The 27050-nt window shown below is 48.8% G+C and overlaps 1 protein-coding gene across 4 annotated transcripts in view; it reads left to right on the forward strand.

The window, feature by feature from the left end:
- Positions 1-27050, forward strand: part of ADD3 (adducin 3) — an 80747-nt gene that overhangs the window by 23438 nt on the left and 30259 nt on the right. For all 4 annotated transcript variants that reach the window (XM_073553092.1, XM_073553094.1, XM_073553091.1 and 1 more), the window contains exon 2: positions 22746-22793. The gene's annotated coding sequence lies outside the window, so the exon portion shown is untranslated. The remainder of the gene's footprint in view (positions 1-22745; positions 22794-27050) is intronic.

The following is a 27050-nucleotide window of genomic DNA, read 5'->3' on the forward strand; positions in this document are numbered from 1 at the left end:
CCGGGGGTCTGACGTTGGGCTTGCGCTGTGTGGCCGGGGGTCTGACGTTGGGCTTGCGCTGTGTGGCCGGGGGTCTGACGTTGGACGTGCGCTGTGTGGCCGGGGGTCTGACGTTGGACGTGCGCTGTGTGGCCGGGGGTCTGACTTTGGACGTGCGCTGTGTGGCCGGGGGTCTGACGTTGGGCTTGCGCTGTGTGGCCGGGGGTCTGACGTTGGGCTTGCGCTGTGTGGCCGGGGGTCTGACGTTGGGCTTGCGCTGTGTGGCCGGGGGTCTGACGTTGGGCTTGCGCTGTGTGGCCGGGGGTCTGACGTTGGGCTTGCGCTGTGTGGCCGGGGGTCTGACGTTGGGCTTGCGCTGTGTGGCCGGGGGTCTGACGTTGGGCTTGCGCTGTGTGGCCGGGGGTCTGACGTTGGGCTTGCGCTGTGTGGCCGGGGGTCTGACTTTGGACGTGCGCTGTGTGGCCGGGGGTCTGACTTTGGACGTGCGCTGTGTGGCCGGGGGTCTGGCGCTGGGCTTGCGCTGTGTGGCCGGGGGTCTGACGCTGGGCTTGCGCTGTGTGGCCGGGGGTCTGACGTTGGGCTTGCGCTGTGTGGCCGGGGGTCTGACGTTGGGCTTGCGCTGTGTGGCCGGGGGTCTGACGTTGGGCTTGCGCTGTGTGGCCGGGGGTCTGACGTTGGGCTTGCGCTGTGTGGCCGGGGGTCTGACGTTGGGCTTGCGCTGTGTGGCCGGGGGTCTGACGTTGGGCTTGCGCTGTGTGGCCGGGGGTCTGACGTTGGGCTTGCGCTGTGTGGCCGGGGGTCTGACGTTGGGCTTGCGCTGTGTGGCCGGGGGTCTGACTTTGGACGTGCGCTGTGTGGCCGGGGGTCTGACGTTGGGCTTGCGCTGTGTGGCCGGGGGTCTGACGTTGGGCTTGCGCTGTGTGGCCGGGGGTCTGACGTTGGGCTTGCGCTGTGTGGCCGGGGGTCTGACGTTGGGCTTGCGCTGTGTGGCCGGGGGTCTGACGTTGGGCTTGCGCTGTGTGGCCGGGGGTCTGACGCTGGGCTTGCGCTGTGTGGCCGGGGGTCTGGTTTTGGACGTGCGCTGTGTTGGTGTGTGGAGACCATAGTCAGGGCACTGTTGGTGATCTCGCTGGTACCGTGGCACACAATGTTTTGGGCGTTTCATACAGGTGGTTGTGTGATATCTGCAGTACGGGACGTGGAGCTTCTCAGGAAGGGTGGAGGGGCTTCCTGCTCTCACTGTTATGTATGTGTCAGTTTATGTTCCCATCTGTCACTACATACAGATGTAGCAGCACAGCGGAGTATCACTGAGGTTGTATCGTCAGTATTTGTTGCCTGCAGTCCTATGTGCCATCTAGCAGGGTGGACTCTGCTACATCTGCACCTGTCGGGTTTGTCACATTCCTGCACTGTTTGGAGTCCAGCGTTCTCTGTGTAACCTGAGTGCAGCGGGCTCTGTGGGTATCTGTTACCTTCCCTCACACAGGGCGGGTTATCTCCAAACCCATCACCCTCTGCTGCACCTCCTCTCATGCTAGGGGGGAGTCTGTGACCCATCCAGGCTGATGTCATTGTTTGGACCTGTCATCTTCAGTCTGTGGGGGATCGGGGTAATTCTTAGATGGAAAGTCTCCGGGAGGGGTCAGTTCACGGGACGGGGAAGTGTTTTCAATTATTCCAATAACCGAGTGAGCCAGGAATGCGCAAATGACGACAGCCCGTGGTTCTGATGTCTGCGCAGAGGTTCCTGGGCCCCTGAGAGCCCATTGGGTTTACAGTTTTTACCCAGAACTTAACCTAAGTCCGGTAGTATTCATGTTGTTCATAAAGCAAAGAAATGTTCCATGCAGGTGGCAGAGAAAAAAATGGCTGAATATGTTACTGGCACCCAATTTATGGATTTGTTTTCTGGTGTAGTATTGACCTGGCACAGAGAGTGCTGGCTCCTATGGTCAACCAGTTTAGACACGTTGCCCCTGTCTGGTGCCGAAGATTTGGATCTGCAATGCCCCTGGTGCTGGATATGTGGGTATATAATGCCCCTGGTGCCTAAGGTCGGTGTGCCTATTACCCCCTGCCCCTAAGATCTGGGTAAGCAATGCCCCTGGTGCCTAAAGTCCGTGGGCCTGTTACAATTACCGCTGGTGCTGACCCTCCTAGTATATAATGCCCCTTCCCCTGGTGCCTAATCACTGTGTGCTTGTTACATCTACTCCTGGTGCTGAAGATCTTGGTACATAAACCACTACCCCTTAAGCTAGTGGGCACTCGCTGCTCCTGTCCCTGGTTCCTAATGTCCGTGTACCCAGTAATCATTCCTGACTTCTTGGATTATTCTCTTTTACTGCCTTTGAATGTTCCCATTTATGGGGCCTTGGAATCGTCCTATTGACCTCTGTTGTGTACGTTCACTTTGGTGACATTTCTTGGGCGGTCTCGTTAATGCTGGACGCCGTCTCTTGATGTCGGTAGATCATGGAGTATTATGTTCTAGGTTCTCGGCGAATTATCATGACAGCCCCGGGGGTCTGGTAATTTCATGAATAGTCCCACCCTCCCTCTCCCTAAAGGTTCTACTGAACTAGAAAGTGATGACTATAGTCTGGGAAACTTGTAATAATGAATTATAACATCATTTTCATGTAGTTTTATGATTTTATATCCTTTTTATTGTGTTATAGTTACTTGGCTTTACTCGGGTTCTTTTTTTTTTTTTTCTTTTTTTTTCTTTTTGAAGTTGCAGAAAAGTTGAGGGATAAATCAAGTGTTGCTTTTTTCCCCCTCCTCTGTCCGGCTGCGGCGCCTCTTGCTGCTGCTTCGCTTTTTTCTAAGTCAACAAGGATGACCAGTTTTTAATGCAGAGTCCTGCCGTCCTCTGTCCTCAGGCCTCTCCACCCCCAGGTGTCTCAACACTTTTCCTCCAAGTAGATATTTGTATGCAGAACGGGTGAAAGTAACGGAATTGTTTGTGAGAAAGAGTGCAGATTCTTATAAACAAATGACTGAAGTATTTCAAAGCAAGTGAAAAAATAATAGATACTATCGATAGACCATAGATATTTATAGATCCTAGAAATAATACACTAAATATCATTTACACATTCTTTTTGTTTGTTTGTTTTTTTGTTGCATCAAGGACTTATTAGCTCGAACAAAGGAAACTTCTCTGAGCGACTGCCAGGTCACTATATGGTTGGAAGTTTGTTACCCATTTATAATGGAAAGAGGGGAAACAAAGTGTTCATTTTCCAGTGTTGATCATGGTCGCTGGTGGGTGGTGAGTCTATTGACAGTCTCAGCTGGGGACCTTTTGATGTCTACAATGTCTGATAACAGATTATAGTCCTCAGAAAATGAGGCAAATAAGTTCTGTAACCAAGTGGAAAGTTAAGGGGGTTTTACACATAGCGATATCGCTAACAATATCACTAAAGCATCACCGATTTGGTGACGCAGCAGCGATATCGCTATGTGTGATACTTGCCTCCGACCGGCTCTCCCACTGTCCATCGCTGATCGCGCAGCTCCATTTCTCGTTGGGCGCGGATGGGAGTTGATTGGGAGCATGCCAGGGAGAATTGCTGAGGTCCTGAAGAAGAAGGGTCAACACTGCAAATATTGACTTGCTGCATTAACTCATTCTAACTGTCAATATAACCTTTTGTTACTCATAATATGATTGCAATTATATTTCTGTATGTGATAAAACCATCTGACAAACACACATAAAAACCAGAGGCCAGCAGATCATGTGAAAATATAATATTTGTGTCATTCTCTAAACTTTTGGCCATGACTGTATATAAGTGCTTTGATAAGTTTGTAAGGGCTACTTAATTTTTTTATTTACCTTATTTATTTTTTTACATAGTCTCCTTAAATATAATTTCTATGCATGTTCTTAACGCAATTAATCAACTCATGATTGTTGATCGCCAAACTGCTCTTGGACAGTTGGGAGAAGTTGCTCTTGGAGGACATTCTGGTACCATTCTTTATTCATGGCTGTGTTTTTAGGCAAGACTGAGAGAGAGCCCATTTCCTTGGCTGAGAAGCAACCCCACACACGAATGGTTTCAGGATGCTTGACAGTTGGCATGAGACAAGACTGGTGGTAGCGCTCACCTGGTCTTCTCCGAATAAGCCGTTTTCCGGATGTCCCAAACAATCGAAAAGGGGATTCATCAGAGAAAATGACTTTACCCCAGTCCTCAGCAGTCCACTCCCTGTACCTCTTGCAGAATATCAGTCTGTCCATGATGTTTTTTCTGGAGAGAAGTGGCTTCTTTGCTGCCCTCCTTGAGACCAGACCTTGCTCCAAGAGTCTCCGCCTCACAGTGCGTGCAGATACTCACACCTGCCTGCTGCCATTCCTGAGCAAACTCTGCACTGCTGGTAGCCCGATCCCGCAGCTGAAACACTTTTAAGAGACGGTCCTGGCGCTTGCTGGTCTTTCTTGGGCTCCCTGGAGCCTTTTTGGCAACAAGGGAACCTCTCTCCTTGAAGTTCTTGATGATGCGATAGATTGTTGACTGAGGTGCAATCTTTCTAGCTGCGATACTCTTCCCTGTTAGGCCATTTTTGTGCAGTGCAATGATGACTGCACTTGTTTCTTTAGAGATAACCATGGTTAACAGAAGAGAAACAATGATGCCAAGCACCAGCCTCCTTTTAAAGTGTCCAGTGGTGTCATTCTTACTTAATCATGACAGATTGATCTCCAGCCCTGTCCTCATCAACACCCACACCTGTGTTAATGGAGCAATCACTGAAACGATGTTAGCTGGTCCTTTTAAGGCAGGGCTGTAATGATGTTGAAATGTGTTTTGGGGGATAAAGTTAATTTTCTAGGCAAATATTGACTTTGCAAGTAATTGCTGTTAAGCTGATCACTCTTTATAACATTCTGGAGTATATGCAAATTGCCATTAGAAAAAATGAAGCAGTAGACTTTGTAAAAATTAATATTTGTGTCATTCTCTAAACTTTTGGCCATGACTGTAGTCTTTATTGTTAAGGTTGCTAAAGATGCTGAAATAAAATTTTTATGCAATAATTAAACTACTATAATACTGCCCCCTATGTACAAGAATATAACTACTATAATACTGCCCCTATGTACAAGAATATAACTACTATAATACTGCCCCTATGTACAAGAATATAACTACTATAATACTGCCCCCTATGTACAACAATATAACTACTATAATACTGCCCCTATGTACAAGAGTATAACTACTATAATACTGCTCCTATGTACAAGAATATAACTACTATAATACTGCCCCCTATGTGCAAGCATATAACTACTATAATACTGCCCCCTATGTGCAAGCATATAACTACTATAATACTGCCCCCTATGTGCAAGCATATAACTACTATAATACTGCCCCCTATGTGCAAGCATATAACTACTATAATACTGCCCCCTATGTGCAAGCATATAACTACTATAATACTGCCCCCTATGTGCAAGCATATAACTACTATAATACTGCCCCCTATGTGCAAGCATATAACTACTATAATACTGCCCCCTATGTGCAAGAATATAACTACTATAATACTGCCCCCTATGTGCAAGAATATAACTACTATAATACTGCCCCCTATGTGCAAGAATATAACTACTATAATACTGCCCCCTATGCGCAAGAATATAACTACTATAATACTGCCCCTATGCACAAGAATATAACTACTATAATACTGCCCCTATATACAAGAATATAACTACTATAATACTGCCCCTATGTACAGGAATATAACTACTATAATACTGCCCCTATATACAAGAATATAACTACTATAATACTGCCCCCTATGTGCAAGCATATAACTACTATAATACTGCCCCCTATGTGCAAGCATATAACTACTATAATACTGCCCCCTATGTGCAAGCATATAACTACTATAATACTGCCCCCTATGTGCAAGAATATAACTACTATAATACTGCCCCCTATGTGCAAGAATATAACTACTATAATACTGCCCCCTATGTGCAAGAATATAACTACTATAATACTGCCCCCTATGCGCAAGAATATAACTACTATAATACTGCCCCTATGTACAAGAATATAACTACTATAATACTGCCCCTATGTACAGGAATATAACTACTATAATACTGCCCCTATGTACAAGAATATAACTACTATAATACTGCCCCCTATGTGCAAGAATATAACTACTATAATACTGCCCCCTATGTGCAAGAACATAACTACTATAATACTGTCCCCTATGTACAGAAATAGAATATTACAATACTGCCCCTTAGGTGTATATACTACTGCCCGTTATGTGGCATTATACACACTATAATATGTATGGAATGTGTAGAATGAACCACTTTATTGAAGGATCAGTTCATATAATTTTATGTTTCAGGATTTTTCTTCCTTTTTTGAGTTCCCTTCTCATTCAGAAGTCGGGCGCTTAATTGTAGATTTGTCCAGCAGTGAAGGGGTGTGCCGTATACATTATAACTTGCAGGCGCAGTTTGTAGGTAATTGGGGTGTAAGGTTCATCATCCTGGATTAGGAAGAGTCTTCAATTTAATAAAATATAATTGAGTTTGATGGCTTCACTTTGCTCCGTGGCCCCCAGAGCTTGCAATTATCCTAATTGTTGTAATAACGAATGGGGGCTGCACATTCCTTTTGGTATTGAACGCCGCTCCCTCTGGTTGGCATTGTAGCAGTGAGGGTGCGCCCCGGACCCCGATGAGAGCAGTATTCCACAATGCGCCTGTCATTGGCCTCTCTGGTGTATAACAAGCCCCGTTCTGTCATTGTCCCTTCTTTCATCTGCAGATTTGGCAGGAGTCTCGGTCTCACAAATGATGGAGATTATGTAATTCTCTGTGTCACCGAGTGCTGACACTCGCCCCAAGCCACCCTCTTCTGACATATTTCTTGCGCAGATTTTCTTTTTTTATTTTGAGGCTTATTAAAGGTTAAACAGAATTAACATATTGTTAACAAACTCCCAATCCCATGCCTGCAGCATTTACTGGGCTTAAGACGGTGCTCATCCTGAGCCTCCTGGTTCGTATGTGCAACGCTAGAAAACGGTGACGACTGACACTCAAAACTATAGGACTTCTGGTGATGGAGGGTTTGAAGCTTTAGTGCCATTCAGGTGTTATGGAAAGCTGGGTGGCAACTGTGCCGTATATACTGTGCTATATTACTGAGTAAAATAAATATGGCCGCCCTTCTCAGTAACGATCATAAGCTCCATCCTATGGGGTCCGTCAGTTTTTTAATCAGATGTCCATCAACTTTTTGGGGTAGCACTAACGACCGCCCCAGACACTGTGCAGTCAGGCGACTGTTCTCCTTTACCGTAAATCTATGTGTAAGAAGGGCCACAAGTTCTCATTGAGATGTAGGTTCGGTGAGGATGGGGCCGGGTCATTATTCTCCATCTTTAAGGCCTTTCCTGGCCCCGAACAGTTGAGACGTCGATGGAGCCTTGTCCTGCAAAACAATCCTGGTTTTCTGGCGAGATGCAGACTCTCTCACCCATGACAGCACCACGGAGAGAGGGTGGGTCCGCCCATCGAGGACAGGAACCTACAGATAAAAAGGCGGCACCTCTCCTCCGCCCCCAGTTGGGTTCCTGTCTTTGACGGGTGACCCGTGGAACCAGCAGCAGCAGCAGCTTACCCGGGAGAAGAGGAGTCCAGGGCGTCCCGTTCGCAGTCCTGGCAGCCGGGAGGCCCCTGTCGCGGCGGGGTCGGTACCTGAAGCCGCCACCGCTGTAGCTGAGGGGCTGTACAGGGTGAGCGGGCGGGAGAGGACCGAGCCCCGCTCCGGAAAGGAGAATGGGGCTGGGGGACGCCGGCAAACGCACGGGCAGCGCCGTGGTACAGAGGTGTACCAAGATGGCGCTGCCCCAGAAATGAAGGTACTTAGAGGCCACCAAGGGATGTATGAAGGAAGGGTCTCTCTTTGTGTGTTTCCAGAGACCTCGGAAGGGACTCAAGGCATCCAAGAGTACCCTAGCAAGGTGGATAAGGGATGCGATTACCCTGGCGTATTCATCCAGTGGGAATACCATCCCGGAGGGTTTAAAAGCTCACTCTACAAGAGCAATGGCGACCTCATGGGCAGAAAGATCAGAGGTATCGATAGAGCAGATCTGTAAGGCGGCCACCTGGTCAACACCTTCTACCTTTTTTAGGCACTATCGTTTAGATCTAGCCTCTACGTCTGACCTTCGGGAGAAGGGTCCTTCAGGCGGTGGTCCCTCACTAAGCTACCAATCTCTGAAATTCTCTCCGTGGTGCTGTCATGGGTGAGAGAGAATAGCTTAGTTACTCACCGATAACGGTGTTTCTCGGAACCCATGACAGCACCCACTTATTCCCCCCCTCCCCCTTCACGTGTGCGGTGAGCACGAGTTAATGTGTGCAAAGTGTTTTTGTTAGACACGGTGCTTCTCTATAATATGCAATATTATAATGTTATGTATATACTTTTGTTAACCAACCGGGAGACTCTCTGATGCTCTGTTACCAACTGGGGGTGGAGGAGAGGTGCCGCCTTTTTATCTGTAGGTTCCTGTCCTTGATGGGCAGACCCCCTCTCTCCGTGGTGCTGTCATGGGTTCCGAGAAACACCGTTATCGGTGAGTAACTAAGCTATTCCTGCTCCACTACTGGAAGAACGTGTCCTCTAATCAATGGCAAGAGGTTTAGGAGGTGGTTCTGATCCGTCTTTAACCCTAAAAGGTCCAACGAGCTCCTGTGTAATGATCCCACCTATAGCAGTGCCCTCCTCCACCTTGCCGGAGATCTGTGCCTGGTACTGGTCAGCCACAGCCCGTCCATCTGCTCCCTGTTCATCAGTCTATAAAACCTGGGAATAATCTATCGGATAATTCTAGGTCCAGTACTGATGTTTCTCTACGTCTTGCTCAGTGGTGGTCGGGCTCGACCTCCTCACCTCAGCCGTGTTTCTGTAGTGCTATTGTGACTCATCTAGGAATAGTCTGGGATGAATCACAGTCTGGAAATCTCTTTTTTGGCCCATTTTGCCAAGCTGCTAATTATTCAGTACACCCTGATAAAGGGCGGGGGGGTATCCTGAGGCCACATCCCCTACTTACACAGATACACATCACCTGATCTGTTTCATCCAATCAGCATTTAAGGTTGTACAGGTGGAGGTGGGAAATCTGCATAAAAATGATCTGACGTCCTGCGCACTGCTGAGAATTCTGCACAGTGTGTACAGGGAGAACATGTAGTAGTGATACACACAGCGTAGCACCCAGAATGATCATTTTACCAGCGCTTTGGGTCATGTGACCGAGGAGGGCCTGATAGTGGCTCCTCTGCATACAGCCCCTTTCCCTCCCCCCCCCCCCCCCAATGAATGTGTGGGATTCCTGTCTGCCCTGGATTAGGTCCTGTCATTGCTCCCTGTCACCCTGCAGTGGTGAGCTCCCCGCAGCCATCACGGCATCTGTCATATGGTGTCATGTAAATCTCTACAGAAATGCCAGTCATTCCCCTCCCCTAATAAACTGATCCTGGCCACCTCGCCGGGCCGTCCCTGCTCTGCATGCTGTTGCTTGTAGTTCTACCGCTGCTTCTAATCCCAAACTGCACGGAAATGTTTATAGAAAATCCCATGAGATTGAAGTTTCAGCATTTGTGACTTTCTTCTTTACTTTGTTTCATATGTTGCGTGAGCAGTCAGGGATCGGTGACAACCCAGGGATCGGTGCGAGGTGTCGCTGTGCTCCGGAGCCATCGGTTTCCCCATACTAGAGTTGCCATTTATTATATTGATACATTGTGTCGTGTTTGTTTTTGTTCAGGTGAAACTGTAAAGAAAGTTTATCTGAAAGATGAAATTATTCCAGATTTAATCGTGAAGAACAATGTGATTGCTCCGCCATTGTTACACAGGGGGTTTTGTGTGAGCAGGATTCCGTCTTGTTAGTGATTAGGGCTCTGCAAACTTTTCTAGACCCCTGAATGGCCAATGATGTGGCTGCTTTTGTAGCAATATAGGAATTGTGAATGTATAGTTTATAAGGGAATCTGGGAATGCTGGGTGACTCGATTGGTGATGTGAGGGTTAAGTCGAGCTGTTCTGTGCGAGGAGCAGGAGGTTTATCAGGAATACTTGCTTATCTCCATCCCACCCTTTGTATGAGACAGAGCAGATCCTGGTGTGAGGTGGATGTATGGTGACAGTGGGATATATGCACTGTGCTCATTCTTTAGGCATGTGCGTTTCTTTGATTTTGCTTGATTTTCATATGCTTTCATTTTAGGTTTTTCTTTACAGACCTTTTGCATACTTATTTTACAGCACCATTAATTCCACGGCTTTAGACAACCTCTTTGTCACTGTCCCCATTGGGCTCACGATCTGTATTCCCTATCAGTGTGTCTTTGGACATAGTAATCCCTGTTGACTGAAGAATTTACAATCTCATGTCTTCACCAGTGTTTGTATAGATGAATGATTAGATAAGGAGATGTACTGCAGCTGTAGATCTTCGGATGTTCACCATGTTGATGTCTAAGCGGACGTGGGTGGCCTGATGGCCACATTGTATTGTTCTGTGTAAGATTTGGTCCTGGGTTCCACTTACATCTTGGATAAGGTCTCGTCTCCAGTTTCTCTTCTGCACCTTGGTGCCCTGTAGATCAGGGTTCCCCATCTCAAGGCCCACCAACAGATCATGTTTTCAGGATTTCCTTTGTATTGCACAGGTGAAGCAATTATCGCCTGAGCAGTACTAAGGAAATCCTGAAAACATGATCTGTTGGTGGGCTTTGAGGACTGGAGTTAGGGAACCCTGCTGTAGATGATCTTGCCCCCATGGTTCTCCCTCAGTGTTGTCCTATGTATGTTTTTTTTTTCTCCCAGGATCCTCTGTTCTGTCGTTCGTGATCTTGGCTCCAGGTTAATCTCAGCATTTTATACCCTGTAGATCCTCTTGCCCTCTTTACACTTTTTTTGTCCAGTATATAATCTTAGGTCTCTCACACATCCTTGTGTTTTAAATTGCCCCTTGTTCTGTAGATGTTTTACCCCTATTACATTCAACAGTTTGTTTTTTGGGTTTATGATTCGGCCTCAAGTTCTCCAGTGCACCCATGTCCTGTATTTAATTTTGTCCTGTTCCCTTCCATATATTCTTGTGTCCTGTATTGTTCTTGGCCTGTCTTTTCCATCTAAATTCATGAGTCTTGTATATAATCTTTGTCGCTAGTTATCCTGTACAACCCTCTGTCTGCCCTCTAAATGATTTAGGCTTTGTTCCCCGTTTGTTTTGTATTGATGATCTGGTCCCTGGATTCCCCAGCTGCCTGTTTTGTGTTTGGTTAGGCCCTTGGTTCTCCCCTGCACTCTTGTCCTGTCCTGTATATAATTTAGCCCTTGGTTCCCCTTTACAGCATTGTATCCTGTAGATGATTCGGACCCTGGTTACCCTCGGCGGTCTGTTTTCTGTGTTTTAGGCCGTTGGTTCTCTCCTGCACTCTCGTCCTGTATATAATTTAGCCCTTGGTTCCCCTTTACAGCATTGTATCCTGTAGATGATTCGGACCCTGGTTACCCTCGGCGGTCTGTTTTCTGTGTTTTAGGCCGTTGGTTCTCTCCTGCACTCTCGTCCTGTATATAATTTAGCCCTTGGTTCCCCTTTACAGCATTGTATCCTGTAGATGATTCGGACCCTGGTTACCCTCGGCGGTCTGTTTTCTGTATTTTAGGCCGTTGGTTCTCTCCTGCACTCTCGTCCTGTATATAATTTAGCCCTTGGTTCCCCTTTACAGCATTGTATCCTGTAGATGATTCGGACCCTGGTTACCCTCGGCGGTCTGTTTTCTGTGTTTTAGGCCCTTGGTTCTCCCCTGCACTCTCGTCCTGTATATAATTTAGCCCTTGGTTCCCCTTTACAGCATTGTATCCTGTAGATGATTCGGACCCTGGTTACCCTCGGCGGTCTGTTTTCTGTGTTTTAGGCCCTTGGTTCTCCCCTGCACTCTCGTCCTGTATATAATTTAGCCCTTGGTTCCCCTTTACAGCATTGTATCCTGTAGATGATTCGGACCCTGGTTACCCTCGGCGGTCTGTTTTCTGTATTTTAGGCCCTTGGTTCTCCCCTGCACTCTCGTCCTGTATATAATTTAGCCCTTGGTTCCCCTTTACAGCATTGTATCCTGTAGATGATTCGGACCCTGGTTACCCTCGGCAGTCTGTTTTGTATATTTTTAGGCCCCTGGATCCTCACCTACATTTTCAAGGTGTCCTGCATATAATGTTGTCCCGTGTTCTTTTTTGCGACCTTGTCTCCTGTAGAATGATGATTCGAACCCTGGTTACCCTCGGCGGTCTGTTTTCTATATTTTAGGCCGCTGGTTCTCCCCCGCACTCTTGTCCTGTATATAATTTTGACCGCCGGTTCTCCTTTGCAACCTGTGGATGATTTGTTCCCTGGTTTCCCATAGCAGTGTTTTGTTAGGTCCCGAGTTCTTCCCTGTTTTCTCTCGTGTCTGATATCAGCCGCTGGTTTTCTGCTGCACCTTTTCGTCCTGTATGTGTCTTCGCCACTGGTTCCCCTGTGACCTGGTGTCTGCTTTTCCTCTTGCAGTTAATCTGATGGAAACATGAATGGGTCGAAGCAGTTTGCAGACCACGACATTCCTTATCGCAGGGACCGTCACCGCACGTGCCCTCCGCAAGCCGTGCCAGAGCCCGCCATTCCAGCAGCGTTGTACTGGGTATTGGCAGGTGACACCATCCTGCTCCGGTTCCTGCTTCCTGCAGATTTGTCTCCTTCTTATGTGTCAGATTTACACTGAGACTGTAGCGCTGTTTGTAGCAATGTGTGGATGCTCAGAGGGGTCCATGCAGACTATCAGGAATTGGCAGCGCATGTCCATTGCGTCCAAAGTGCTGCCGTCTATTGATCCGCATGTATTGACCGAACCGTGCGGATTCACCGCGTCCAATACATGGTACGGGTGAAAATTCTATTGTGGAAACTAGCGACTCCGCATGATAACTAGTCATGCTGTGGTCCGTGGCCGCATATCCGTCTCCGGGTGATCCGTGGGCATGGGATTTCTTAAAATCTGTCTGATGCATAAGTACGCCGCATCCAACCCACGTTTACTGATCGTCTGCACGTACCCTAATGCAGCTTCAGTTTGCACGTTACAGCCTGTCTTTTATGCTCTTTGATGCAGCAACTACTAAGAATATCTGCTAAATACAGGACCGCAAACTGCGCTCCCTGGAAGCAATCCTCCGGTATTGCACGGTTGCACTTCGAATATATAGTGCAGTTAAAACAAATATCATCCTCCAATATGGGGGTCTTTATGACTTGTCCGAACCCCAGGTTCCTAGTGCCTCCAACCTCCTCAATATCAGTGGCTAGTAGCGATTTCTAAATTTGCATCAGTTTGTTGATTTTCGCCCCATTTTTCCTCCGGCTTTACTGCCGCCTCCTGCCTGGCGATGTTTACCCAGGCTTCGCCCGCTCTTTTGATCGCAGTGGGTCTGTTTCGTGTTTTGTACTTGGTAACCAGATAGTACAAACATTCAGAGAGCGATTGTTTCCCATCACGGAGAATACCTTATTTGTAAATAGAAACCAAGCACTGAGCCTCGCGCTCCGCCTGGCCTGTGAAAGCTGCAGGATCTGAAACGCGTGGGTAGTTGGGGGGGGGGGGGGGGGGATTGCCTCTTGACTTGATTGAGGCATCAGATTTTTGCCTCTTTGTGTAGGTAGTTGACTATTTTACAACGAGACGTGACCTGCCTTACTTTATAGCTTATTTTATTCTTGGGCCCCAATAACACTTTGGTGCCCGTGAATGATCTCCACTTTCAGGACTGGAGAGCGGCCGCAGAGTCATTTGATTCGGAGTACCCAGAATATCTGTACATTATACAGACAGCATGTCAGCTGTAATGGAACACTGTGTAGTCCTTTATTTCCCCTCTAGGGGTGCTGCAAGGAAATGGAGCACTTGCTGTAAGGCTCCTTCACTGATGACGGCCAATCTGCTATGTAATGAGCCAGCTCCCTGGGGGTTTGCTGTTCTGTGGAATCTGAAATCTAAAGTCCCTCAGGGAATCTTCATGATCGGACAATTTCAGTATCAGTTTGTTACTCCAAATTTAAATGTCTTTCACTTTAACCTGTATTTGTGTGAAGGTGTCTATTGTGTCTTTCTTTTCTCAGTCTTTTACAGACAAAATAATACTCACAGCTGAGAGTTTGTCTCTTGCTGTGACTGAAGGGGAAAGGGTGGGTTCTGCTGTGGCTACTGGGCTGTGGGGGTAGAGATTCTGCTGTGACTGTATGGGGTAGAGACTGCTGTGAGGACTCTGGGGGGGGCCGGAGGCTCTGCTGTGATGACTGTGGGGGGGGGCGGAGGCTCTGCTGTGAGGACTCTGGGGGGGGGGCGCGGAGGCTCTGCTGTGAGGACTCTGGGGGGGGGCGGAGGCTCTGCTGTGAGGACTCTGGGGGGGGGCCGGAGGCTCTGCTGTGAGGACTCTGAGGGGGGGGGCGGAGGCCCTGCTGTGAGGACTCTGAGGGGGGGGCGGAGGATCTGCTGTGAGGACTCTGGGGGGGTGGAGGCTCTGCTGTGAGGACTCTGGGGGGGGCGGAGGCTCTGCTGTGAGGACTCTGGGGGGGCGGGCGGAGGCTCTGCTGTGAGGACTGTGGGGGGGCGGAGACTCTGCTGTGAGGACTGTGGGGGGGGGCGGAGGCTCTGCTGTGAGGACTGTGGGGGGGGGGGCGGAGGCTCTGCTGTGAGGACTGTGGGGGGGGGGGCGGAGGCTCTGCTGTGAGGACTGTGGGGGGGGGGCGGAGGCTCTGCTGTGAGGACTGTGGGGGGGGGGGGCGGAGGCTCTGCTGTGAGGACTGTGGGGGGGGGGCGGAGGCTCTGCTGTGAGGACTGTGGGGGGGGGGCGGAGGCTCTGCTGTGAGGACTGTGGGGGGGGGGCGGAGGCTCTGCTGTGAGGACTGTGGGGGGGGGGCGGAGGCTCTGCTGTGAGGACTCTGGGGGGGCCGGAGGTTCTGCTGTGGGGGGCCGGAGGCTCTGCTGTGATGACTGGGGGGGACGGGTGGTGACTACTGTGCCCAGCGCTCCTCACCCTGTGTCTTTAGTATTGCAGGGGGGTCTTTTTCCTTCCTGTTCTCTTTGACTTCATCTCTGCCCGTTTTTCATAACTCTTTTCTGTATGAGAAGTGATTGTTGGGGGGAGGGTATAGACAGCTGTGTGTGGAGCGCACTTGTGATGGGTACACGTCCTCTCCTGTCATGGCTGCGGGCCCCTGTGATCGGTGTGGGGTGCATGGAGGATATTTTAGCTGTTTACTTTGTGTGCTATCTTATTTGCCTTGGGATTGAGAGCGCGGTGAGACTAGATGCCGGATGGTAACAGACAAGTTACCTGACAGGTGTCGCCGGCTGAGCGATGCCTCCGGACCTCCATTACATGAGGACGATCCGCGGAGCTTTTTCCAGGATGGCAGCCTGTTTACCATCATCCTGCAGTCCTAGGCCTCGCAGGTATCTAGCAGATACTGATCGCAGGTCCCTACTGTTTGGATGTGTTCGGCTTCACACATCTCTCTGACACTCTTTTTTCCCCCAGTAGTCAAACTAAAGCTCCCCCTTGTAATTGCAGCAGAGCCCACCTTCCACTGTAGTCTCAGGGAGCCCTCCTCTTTTTCAGCTGTTACTTACAGCTGCCCGTTCATTTTGTCGTCATACTGCCCATTCTCCTTAAAGGGAACCCGTCAGCAGGATTGTACACCGTAACCTACAGTCAGTGTCAGGTCGGCTCCGTTATACAGTCATAATGCTATCGGGTCACTGATCCCTCACTGATCGGCCCCCTGGAGGCAGGTGCCGGCCGTGGCCCCTGAGCTGCAGTATAATCGCATGGTTACTGTGCACTTAATCCCTTTTGTAGATTTACTTGATCGAGGGGGGGGGGGGGGAATATCATTTTGAAAATGGCGCCCGGGGCGCCTGCGCGACACCAGCTATCGGATCTCTATACAAACCGAAAGCTGCTACTGCGCAGGCGCCCCGGGCGCCGTTTCCAAAATGACTTTTTCTGTTGTGGTCTTACTTGGTTCTTCATCCCTTTAGTTTGCAGAGCTTGCAATCAAAGAAATGTTAAAGGAACCAAGGCTGGAACCAGTCCGTCCTGTTCCTGGAGTGGCGGCTGTCAGTACGTCACATGTGCCCGAGGCTCAGAACTGGTTTCCCGGCTTCAAAAAGTCAAACTTTTCTGTTCCTGTGGCCCCTCGGGTCACCTTGTCCCTGAGTTTCACTTGTGTTTTTGCAATTAACTGTTTGGTGCCTGAGGCTAGTCTGCGCTGTGATTTGCACCCTTCGCACCTGGATTTGAGCAGATGTGAGCACAGATTTTGGGTCTGCTGCCATGAATGGTCATGGGGAGAGCGGCCTCTTGCTAAACTTTGCTAATACAGATCCTTATTGCGCACAGGGGATGTTTAACACTGTACATACTGATCCTCCTGGTTCATGACTGACACTGAACAGAGGGAGCAGCAGGAGGGAACAGAACGTGGCACAGAAGGCGGATTTCTTGATGCTTTTGGATACTGTCATGGTGCCCATTTGTAGTATTTGTTGGTTATTTAGGGGTTTGAGATGATTCAAAAGGCGGAGTAGGAACTGAAGTGTCAACTCGAGGTCATCCTTCTCCCCGTGACTTATTTTACAAAACAAAGAAAAAATTATACTTCCATTAAAGAAGGAAAAAGAGAGAGCTTGAGGCTCAGCAATGGCCGTAGTATAGAGTTCAGCTGATCCGCGGCGTTCACCAGGCCGCGGCGTTCACCAAGCCGCGGCCTCTCCCTTAATGCAGCGCTCCAAGTTCCTGTTTTTAATGTTTCCACTTTACATTCTGCTCACGGAATTCTCGACCCCTTGGAGCACTCCGGCGTCCATTGGATGTGCTTATTGAAGGTCACATGTAAAACAAAGGTCGCAGATTCTTTCTACCATCGTCCCATATAACCCGTATTCGTGCCCCGTACCTCCGGCGCTCTCGCAGGGAGGTCACGCACGTTTAGTGGGATCACGCTGTCGTCTTTGTAGGATTACTCGGTTCTTTTAGTTTTATGCTTTTATAACTTTGTGACCAATGTGGAATTTGTGCTAGTGTTATTTAGGTATTTAGAGGCTGAGGCTGTGATTTTTGTGGCTATAGAACAGAGACAATCATTTTAGGAATTTGGGGTCCTGGGGTGACAGTAAATCTCTGTAACCTTCTTCCTTGTATATACCAGTCCTGAGGGCACGGTACGAGTCTCTCCAGAGTGCATCCACCAGTTCTGACTGTCATCTCTGCTGAATCGCGCTCTCACACATTCACAACAATCATTAGTCTGTATTTGGCCTTTCTAAGAAGTCTCCAGCAGGAAGCAAATCAGGAAGGGTTTAAGAAGGGGAAACCAGGTGTCCATGGGAGAAGCTTCGGCCGTCCCAACAAAATGCCCATTCTACCCCTGCCAGCTGGCTCCCGCAGCGCTTTACTGTCCTCTGCCTCTTTCCCACCAAACCGGGACTCGGAAACATCAATGTCAAATGTCACTTTGAAAAACAAGCCGTTTCCTCTATGGCCTGACATTTGGGACTTTATCACAGTTTAAATGGGAACTCCTGAGCGTTGTATATTGGGCAGAACTTGATATGTTTTCTAGAAATGGTCGATGCCCCCAGTCGATACACAAAAAAGTGAGGATTGGTGGATACGTCCAACCAACTGTTCACCAATATGGAAACTAAATTTGAGGAGATGCTTGTAAATTGCCATGGACCATGAGTCAGACCATGTGCCCAATATTGGGACCAACTGGATCGAAAGGTGACCCTGGACTTGGAGAAAAATCATTAGAACCCTTCAACTTTTGTGCGATCCTGCGACTATCTACTATGTATGGGAAAGTCTCAGATGTCCACTGATGGCAGTAATGCTGGAGATGGAAGGATTGGACATGTTGGATTCCAGTATGACCCATCTTTTGTTTTATGGGAGAATGGCAATCAACAGATGGCAATCAACAGATGTCTCCAACAGCAGTTTCTTCCCCTCTCCCCATTGAGAACATGTGTGTTGTGCTGAGCCCCCTGTGCATGTACAGTATATGGGGACGTGGGGAGAATTCGCTGCTGATCAGCCAGCAGCTATGGAAGGATTTCTCATTTAGAGCTGAAACGTCTCATAGATGATTGAAAGGTTGTTTAATTTGATGTTATATTTGCTGATTTCCTAATTGGTTGCAGAAAGTTCTGTCTGCCATACATGAGACTGTCTCTCCAGGCTGCACAGACTTGGGTTTATCATGGAAAGGTGATGAGGCTGCACAGAGCTGTCCCACACCTTCAGGATATAAAGCCTGCGGAGTATTATGTTCTGAGAGGGAGACATGGGACGCCAAGACATAAAACAAGAGCTTGCTTGGAGCGAGGTGAAGTTCATTGACCCTTGTAGGGTTTTCTTTCCATTGACTTTCATCCTTGCGGGGAGAACAAGCCTCATTTACTTACTGCATAAACACAAGGCGAGGTCCCAGCTGTAGGATCTGTGTATCTGGGCCCGGACCATGTGGAGAAAGCGAGAGGACAGGAAACTCCTGCTCCATCCATCCCCTGAACTGTGCACAGCCCCTCCGCTCATTGTTGTGCCGATCAGCAGGTTACATGTCTGTCTTTGATGGCTTTTATGGTTGACAGGGGCTGGATGTGCCGGAAACTTGGGTTGTAAATCATTCAAGAGACAAACAATGCAGTTCTGGAGGGGAAATCTGACCATAACTGATATATGGGGTTACATTGGGGTAATGGCACCCAAACAGCCAATTACTTTCTGTACTTTCTGCCATTTTTTAAAGGGGGCAGTAATGGGGTTCATTCTCCCTCCAGTGGTTGCATCCAATAAAAGCAGTCAGAGTTGAGCCTTTTGCATCCAGTTTCAGGACATAATGTGGCTCTTGTGTCCCGAGTAATCATTATATCTTATTGTTGGTGCCCTTTGTATTGAGGGTCTTGAGTTTTCATTGCAAGGAATGGATGTGTATCTGGGGTTTACGTGGTACCTAACTAAGCAGGCACTGAAAGTCTGAAACCTATGAATGGGTGGCACCATGTGGTCCTTTCTGTTTGCTGTCCTTGGTTTCTCCTGTGCTGCAGGTTCAGACCTGACTGTTCCTATTTTGTTGGCAAGGTAAAGATTTGAGCACTAAGCCTCTCTTGGCACCAGTGGTTACAATAGTCACTTGGAAGCGCAGAACCAAGAATCATCCAGTTTTGCCAAATTAGAGGGGTGCGCTGATAGACACTACAAACGAGTTCAGTCCTGATCCCTTCCATTGCTTCAGGATTACACGAGGGGGGTCCCAAGCAGTGAACGAGGGGTGTGCCCATGGTGCCATTTTTTCATTAGGTGTGTTGAGTTTCTGCATTGCGTGACCCCAGTACATGGAGTAGATAATTGGCTTTTGGTGCCTTTTTTTTCAAGTTATAGCGGCCACCCGGGAACCAGTCAATGTTATTATTCCTATCCAGTATTGGAGTATTCTATGGGCGCCACCAATTAATGAGGGTCTTGATATCATTGGTTGCTGTTATGTGTCTTACATCTTCGTGGTTGCTGTAGAATTGTATGGGGATTTTGGATTTATTGGGGTCTTGAGAAACCTCTGAAATGAACTGGTGGTGGTCTTTGGGGTGCAGGATTTGATGGGGGTCTTTGGTTTTTTGGGTCCGGGTTATGTAGTTATGCTAATGAGCTGACGGCATCCTGAGTTCTTGCATGTTGGGAGTGTTGCTCTCCACTAACATCAAGCAGTGTCTGTGGCGCGTCCATGGTTTTTGGATGCCTTGTATGTTTGGCACCAATTAATCACGCCCTTAGTGGTAATTACTGTAGTAAATAGAGATTATGGATCCTACACGGGATTCCTCCCGGTGCAGGGCTGGAGAGCGGGTGGCTCTGTAGTCCCTGAATCCTTTGCTCCACATTCCTTATTGAAATGGCAGCTGGAATTCCTGGCATAAGTTGCCCATTTAACCCTGGCATAAATAGGGTGTGAATTCTTATGGTGTCTCTCAGGTATAAGGAGTGTAATGTAATATTCCGCTCGGAATCCCACACTCTATATTTAATGGCCCGCGACCCTCCTGTGGTGTCCTCTGGGCACTGCTCCATGCCCGCGGTCTGTACAGGGTTCACGGGTAATTGGCATAGGCTGGCCCATCTTTTTTTAATTCTTTTTGGATTTGGTTAGCCTTACAGGAACTTCCCTACGATTATTGGTGCAGTGGACCCTGATTGTGGGGGTGGCGGTGCTCCTGTGCCACATCCCCGAAACGTGGCCCCTTCAGTCTGAGCAGTTCTGGTGGTCCGGCTGCTGCTTTGTCCCCAATTAAAGAATTTGTCCTTTTTAAGACTTGTCAAGATCTTTGCTGCCATTCATCAGGAAGCTTTGTTGTTTTCTGCCCTGGTCATATGAGTGTCTCCAATGATGAGTGTAGATGTAAGGCTGTGTGCACACGTAGTTTTAGGTGCTGCGGATTTGTCCCTGCGGATCTGGGAAAATCCGCAGATCAAAAGACCTGCGGATTAGCGTGCGGTTTCACACCTCTACAATGGAGAAGGTGTGAAACCGCTGCGGATTCCACACAAAGAATTGACATGCTGCGGATTTGAACCTGCAGCAAATCCGCACGGAAACATCCGCAGTGTGTGCACAGCGTTTTTCAGTTTACCATTGAAAACAATGGTACTGTACAACACAGCTAAATCTGCTGCAGAGCCTGAAACACTGCGGATCCACAGCAGAATCCGCAACGTGTGCACGTGGCCTTAGGAGACGTGGACCTGTGTGTTCTTCATGTGGACAGGACATATTGGAAGCAAACGATGATGTGTCTTATTGAGAGACAGCAAGTAGAGACCTGAAACCAGGAGGAATTGATGCAGAACTTCTGTAGAACTTTTCATCACAGCATTGATACAACGTTGTATCATTTTATCTTGTGATATTTAGGATTCCGATTCTCTGTCTCATGGAATCTGTCCAGTTCTGGCCTGTATCATACTGGGATCTAATGGTTTCTCCATGTCTGCAAATTGATCATCCTCTACCAGTAAGTTTTTATTGTCCCTGGGGCCCCGTGTCCAGTCCTCAGCACTTCATACCGCCTGTAATAATAACACTTGTGTGGCTCCTCCGGGAGCGGCTTTTACAAAGAGGAAACTCCATTTAAAGGAAAATATTTCCATCTTCCATCCTCGTCCTGACGCCTTCCCGGGAGTCGGGATCGATTTCACAGACTCTGCCTTTGGAATTTTTTTTTTTTTTTTTTGCCTTGCTGGATTTTTTTGAGTTATAGATTTTCCATTTTGTGTTATGATGGGCAAAAAAAGAGCTGAATATGATCCTGTGTCGCGGTGGGTGACAACCAGTAGCGGCAGCCATTGTGGTACTCGGTGGTTGTCATAAACTTTCCATATAGTGTCATCCCATGAAAGAAGGGTTGATTTCCTGTCTTATACTCCAGTCACAGCCAGAGCTGCACTCATAGTTCTGCATGTAAATTTCACACTGAAAACTGAAATTATAATGGCTTTGCGTCTGTCTTGGATGTAGCAGTCTGGTGACCATCAGAGTAGTAAATGCAGCTTTGGCTGCGACTAGAGTAGGATATATTGGGTATGGTAGTTTTTATAATGATTGGCCAGGGGAGCACTGGTTCGCTTTGAGGGTCCCTTGTTTCTCCCTCCTGGTAATCTCCAGCACAAGCGGCCATCACGGTGTTGTAGTGATTTCCACTAATCTGTAAATCCGCGTGTAAGTCCTTAATGATGTGGAGAAATTACGTGAGATCGGCCCACGCTCAGATCTGAAGATTACTATGTAGTAAGCCGGTAACAAATTTGTCAAAACTTGTTCAGCCGCAGCGCAGTAATTGGCGATATGGCGGCAGATACAGAAACATTAACCAGATATTCAATTTATTAGTTTGACATTCTTCAGTCGGGTTAAAAAAGATATTTATCTGAAAAGGAAAAAAAAAAAAAAATATATAAAAAAATGTATGTGTGTATATATATATATGTGTGTGTGTATATGTATGTGTGTGTGTGTGTGTGTGTGTGTGTGTGTGTGTGTGTGTGTATATATATATATATACACACATATACACATATACACACACACATACACTAAAGGCCTGCATATCCTGAAATGTGGGGCAGCAGCTGCACTTGGCCACGTATGCAGAATTTCGTCATCTGTCTGATGGTGGTGACAGGCCGACCTCGCCGCGGTGTGTGCAGCGAATGGGCAGAAGGTAGCCCATAGACCCGTGCAGTCATGACGGACGGAGCCCCTCGACCTGTGGTGATGGAGAGCCGCACAGGCTACATTGTTACTGTGCTGTTATCCAGGCCTCCAGCCATGCAACACAGCAGCCATTAACTCTCCCACCTCCTGATGATGACGAGATGACTCTGCTGATTCTGTCCCAGTCTACACAGCACAGTGATAGAGACGTCAGTATATTGCTTCTCGAGTTAACTGCGATATTTTAGCAATGTTTTATCGATTTGTTGCACCTTTTGTATTACAAGGTGTCGTCCTCAGATAATTGCCGAACGATAGTAAGATTTTTTTATTTTTTTTTCTTGTAGGTGAAGAGGCGCTGAGCGGTTTCCTCCTGGGTTTGGGAACATTTTTGGGTAAGTGGCTGGATGTTATACATTTTGAGGGTTTTTGTTTCTCCCACCGTCCTGATGGTGATGACCCCGCACAGCGGCGTCGGTCCTATGTCTTCCACATGACTGAAGATGTCGTCTGTACTTAAGTACTTGTCGGCAGTGGCGGCTCGTCACGGCCCAGTTATCAGATCTGTGCCTGCGCAGGAGCCGAGACGAGTGGGCGGAGGAGTGTTCAGGTGACATCCCCCCCCCCCCCCCCAGTTGTGCACCTGTGTAAAGCTCTCCACTCAATGACAGCAAGCAGAGATCATGAAAACCGCAAGCCTTGGCCACAGGATGGGTATTGGAAGATTGCTCGGTATCCAGTGTCTTCTCATACTGTATCCTTTAGTCCGGGCATCAGAGGGCGGAGGAGCTCAGCGACTTCTACTCACATCCAAAGCAAATGTGAGCATCATTATATCACCGGTACGCCCAGATGAAATCTATGTAAAGAGATCCAGTGTTCCCGTCCGATCTGATATCTCCCTGCTGGATCAGCATCTGCACCCGAGCAGAAGTGACCTCTTATCTCCTGACATTGCACATTCATCTGATATACACCCTCCCCCTCTGCATTACAAAAGTAGCGATGGAGATGGCAGACATACAGATTGCTGACTGTTTCCAATAACAATCAGTGCTGTTCATGAAGATCAGTTAATATAGTGAGCTTTTTGCAACTTTTTTTTTAGCAGTTTTTAGAGATTTTGTGGAAAGTGGGCCGACTTATCAGGAGGCTCACAACAGCAAGTTCAGGATGATTTTACACCAGAAAATGGCATTTTTCTGCAGCTCACGAGTGGAGTACGCGTTCTGACAAACTCCAGCGTTTGGCCGTTGCAGCAGTCAGCACTGCGTCCGCATGTGGCCAATTCCCACGGATGGCGTCGCCCACTCCACACTGTATGTGATGTCCGTGTTGTGCGCTCCTCGGGCACGTGTGGGGCGTCCCGGGAATGTCGGTCGTCTTGTGCTTTTTGGGTGCAGCATAGCAAGTGTTATTAAACCTCGCGTCATGCTTCCTCTGTGGAGTTCTTCACCCGCAGCCTCCACCCTCGGGATGGACGGGGTTAATTACAGGGTTCGGCATCTGAACTTAATAGGGTGAGAGTTTATATAAAGTAATTGTGGATTACTGTGGTTTATTCCCCCGGGGCCACACAGTTCCCGCTTACAGATGCAGCGATACTTTTACAGCCTTTTCTCTGCTCCACACTCCTCTGGAGTTTACGAACAGTATGCGAGAACTAAAGTGTGTACTGACACATGCAGAGCGGGGGGATAGCAGATTTCCACCATTGACGTGCAGCGGTCACCGGACCTAAAAAGGGAGAACCTCCTCTAGGACAACGCTCGCTCTTCTGGTCATTGATTCGAAAATGCTTTTCACTATTTTCCAACAGACTGTTGTTGTGTTTTATCTGCTTCCTTTCACTGAATAGAGACATTGATGTTTCCATCCAGAGGCTGAATGCCCCAATATGTTTTACAGCTGACTCTTTGTTGTTTTAGCATGTTACATTTTAGCAACCCAGGTGGGAGCTGCTGATGTCTGGACCGGGGTAATAGTGGCGTAAGGGTTAATTTTTTCTGTTTTGATGCTCAGGGCACCGACCTAAATAATTGATATCACTTTTTGCTTTTAATGACCACACAGTGCAGAGTAACTATTCAGAAGCACTAACAATTCCAGGAGGATCAGCGACGGGCTCCGCCCTCGATCACCGCCCTCGATCACCGCCCACCTGCATCCTGCCTGTTATCAGCAGGAGCTGCTGGAGAGTCTGCTCTATATATTATCACTATTGTTTCCTGACTGAACAGGGAACTTTGGCATTCCTGTCAGGGCAGTTCATCCTGATCCCCTTGGTTCATGTATAGAATGCCACACTGCAGTGAGGACTGACACTTCCACAAGAATTACACACTGACGGAGGAGCAGCTGAGAGTACTCATGATGAGGGAGCCATGTCCTCTTACTGACTGATAAGCCTCTGATATTCCAGGATGCCCTGTCCTTCCCTGCCTGTAACCCCCATCATCCTTCCCTGCCTGTAACCCCCATCATCCTTGCCCCGCCTGTAACCCCCATCGTCCTTGCCCCGCCTGTAACCCCTCATCGTCCTTGCCCCGCCTGTAACCCCCCATCATCCTTGCCCCGCCTGTAACCCCCATCGTCCTTGCCCCGCCTGTAACCCCCCATCGTCCTTGCCCCGCCTGTAACCCCCCATCGTCCTTGCCCCGCCTGTAACCCCTCATCGTCCTTGCCCCGCCTGTAACCCCCCCATCGTCCTTGCCCCGCCTGTAACCCCCCCATCGTCCTTGCCCCGCCTGTAACCCCCCCATCGTCCTTGCCCCGCCTGTAACCCCCCCATCGTCCTTGCCCCGCCTGTAACCCCCCCATCGTCCTTGCCCCGCCTGTAACTCCCCCATCGTCCTTGCCCCGCCTGTAACCCCCCCATCGTCCTTGCCCCGCCTGTAACCCCCCCATCGTCCTTGCCCCGCCTGTAACCCCCCCATCGTCCTTGCCCCGCCTGTAACCCCCCCATCGTCCTTGCCCCGCCTGTAACCCCCCATCGTCCTTGCCCCGCCTGTAAACCCCCATCGTCCTCGCCCCGCCTGTAAACCCCCATCGTCCTCGCCCCGCCTGTAAACCCCCATCGTCCTCGCCCCGCCTGTAACCCCCCCCATCGTCCTCGCCCCGCCTGTAACCCCCCCCATCGTCCTCGCCCCGCCTAGTACTGGATAAGCTTCCATATCTCCTTCCCAGTAGATTCCTGGAGGATGAGCTCTGGGCTGAGGGGGGGCTTATCAGAGGGTCTTCCTGATATCTGTCGTGTAATGATGCATTTTACATGGATGCTCCTCGGGACCCCCGGAGCCCCGATCTAATAATCGGCCAGTGTCTCAATTTCTCACTGTTTGCTGTCAGTGAATGGAAACATTCTTTCCCTCCCCCAGTCCTGCCCCCATTTATGGGCTTGTTAGGCTGGTTTCACACTAGCGTTTCTTAGCACAGCGCATCGTACACATACATGCGCAATGCGCCCCTATGTTTAACATGGGTGCACATGGTCTGGCGTTTGTATGCGTTTTTGTGCGCATGTGTTTTTTTGCAGTGTGCGCCTATGAGCGCCGGACGCACACTGTTGCATTTTTTTGTGCGCTCAACCTGTGTCAAACGCATGCGCACGGAATGCGCAAAAAAAAAAATCACATTACAGTCTATGGGAACGCTGGCGTGCGCATGGACATGCACACGTCGGCGTTTTAAGAGTCAAACTGGTTAAAACGCATGCGCATAAAATAAGCAAACGCATGCAAAACGCTTGATGCGTTTGGACTGCGTATGCAGCGCAAAAAAACACTAGTGTGAAAGTAGCCTTATCTCGCTTCAGATTAGTTTCCCTTTAATCGGAAGCCCCCCTCCCCCTCCCTATTGTCTCCAGCTTTCCCAGCTACTAATTAGCCCAGTAATTAGCACATTTAACTCCTTCCTTCTCTGCAGGGCATTCCTCAGGCAGCAGGGAAATGGTTAATTAAGTCTGGGTCGTTATCAGTATTCCATCTATTGTAATCAGAAACATCTGGCCGCCCCAAAACTGGGAGCTGCGGCCCCCTGGCAGCGGTCCAGCCGCCCGCGGAGGGCGTAGTGCTGAGCTGCATGCGATGGATACATCAAATCTTAGCTCTTCCGCCAGCTTGTCATTAGTTCCTGACTCTTGATTGGGTGTTAGGACCCGGTCCTCTGCCAGTGGCGCTGCCCTGGTGGACGTGCTTCAGGTGTCAAGGCAGAGATGCAGCGATTTGTACTTGTAATATATATATTTTATCATTTCACACCTTTCACCTTCCATCCGGTCTGTCAGTCTTCACCGTGGAGCTGGTATTCTATTCATGAATCAGGTGGCTCAGGATGAGCAGTCATGCATCTCTAGGACAGCACTACGAGTCTCTGAAGGATGGAGAGAAATGGTTATGTAATCACAGCTGGGCCGGACACTCGGCGCTTCTATTATCCGTAAATGATCCTCGTCTTGTTCAGTTTCTCCACTTTTTCCACATCGTTCCCAGATGCCGAATGTCAGGATCGGCCGCGTCTCTCGCCCCTCTAACCCCCCAATAATGAAGCTCCTGTAAGAGCTGCTAGCAAGCGGTACACGCCGTGTCTCGGTGGTGGTTTTGGCCTCTTTCCCCGCTGTGATGTAATTTTGGAGCGTTGTGATCCCCAGATGG

This window comes from Dendrobates tinctorius, unplaced genomic scaffold (assembly GCF_039654945.1).
Source record: "Dendrobates tinctorius isolate UK_male_01 unplaced genomic scaffold, ASM3965494v1 ptg000196l, whole genome shotgun sequence".
NCBI classification, from domain to species: Eukaryota; Metazoa; Chordata; class Amphibia; order Anura; family Dendrobatidae; genus Dendrobates; species Dendrobates tinctorius.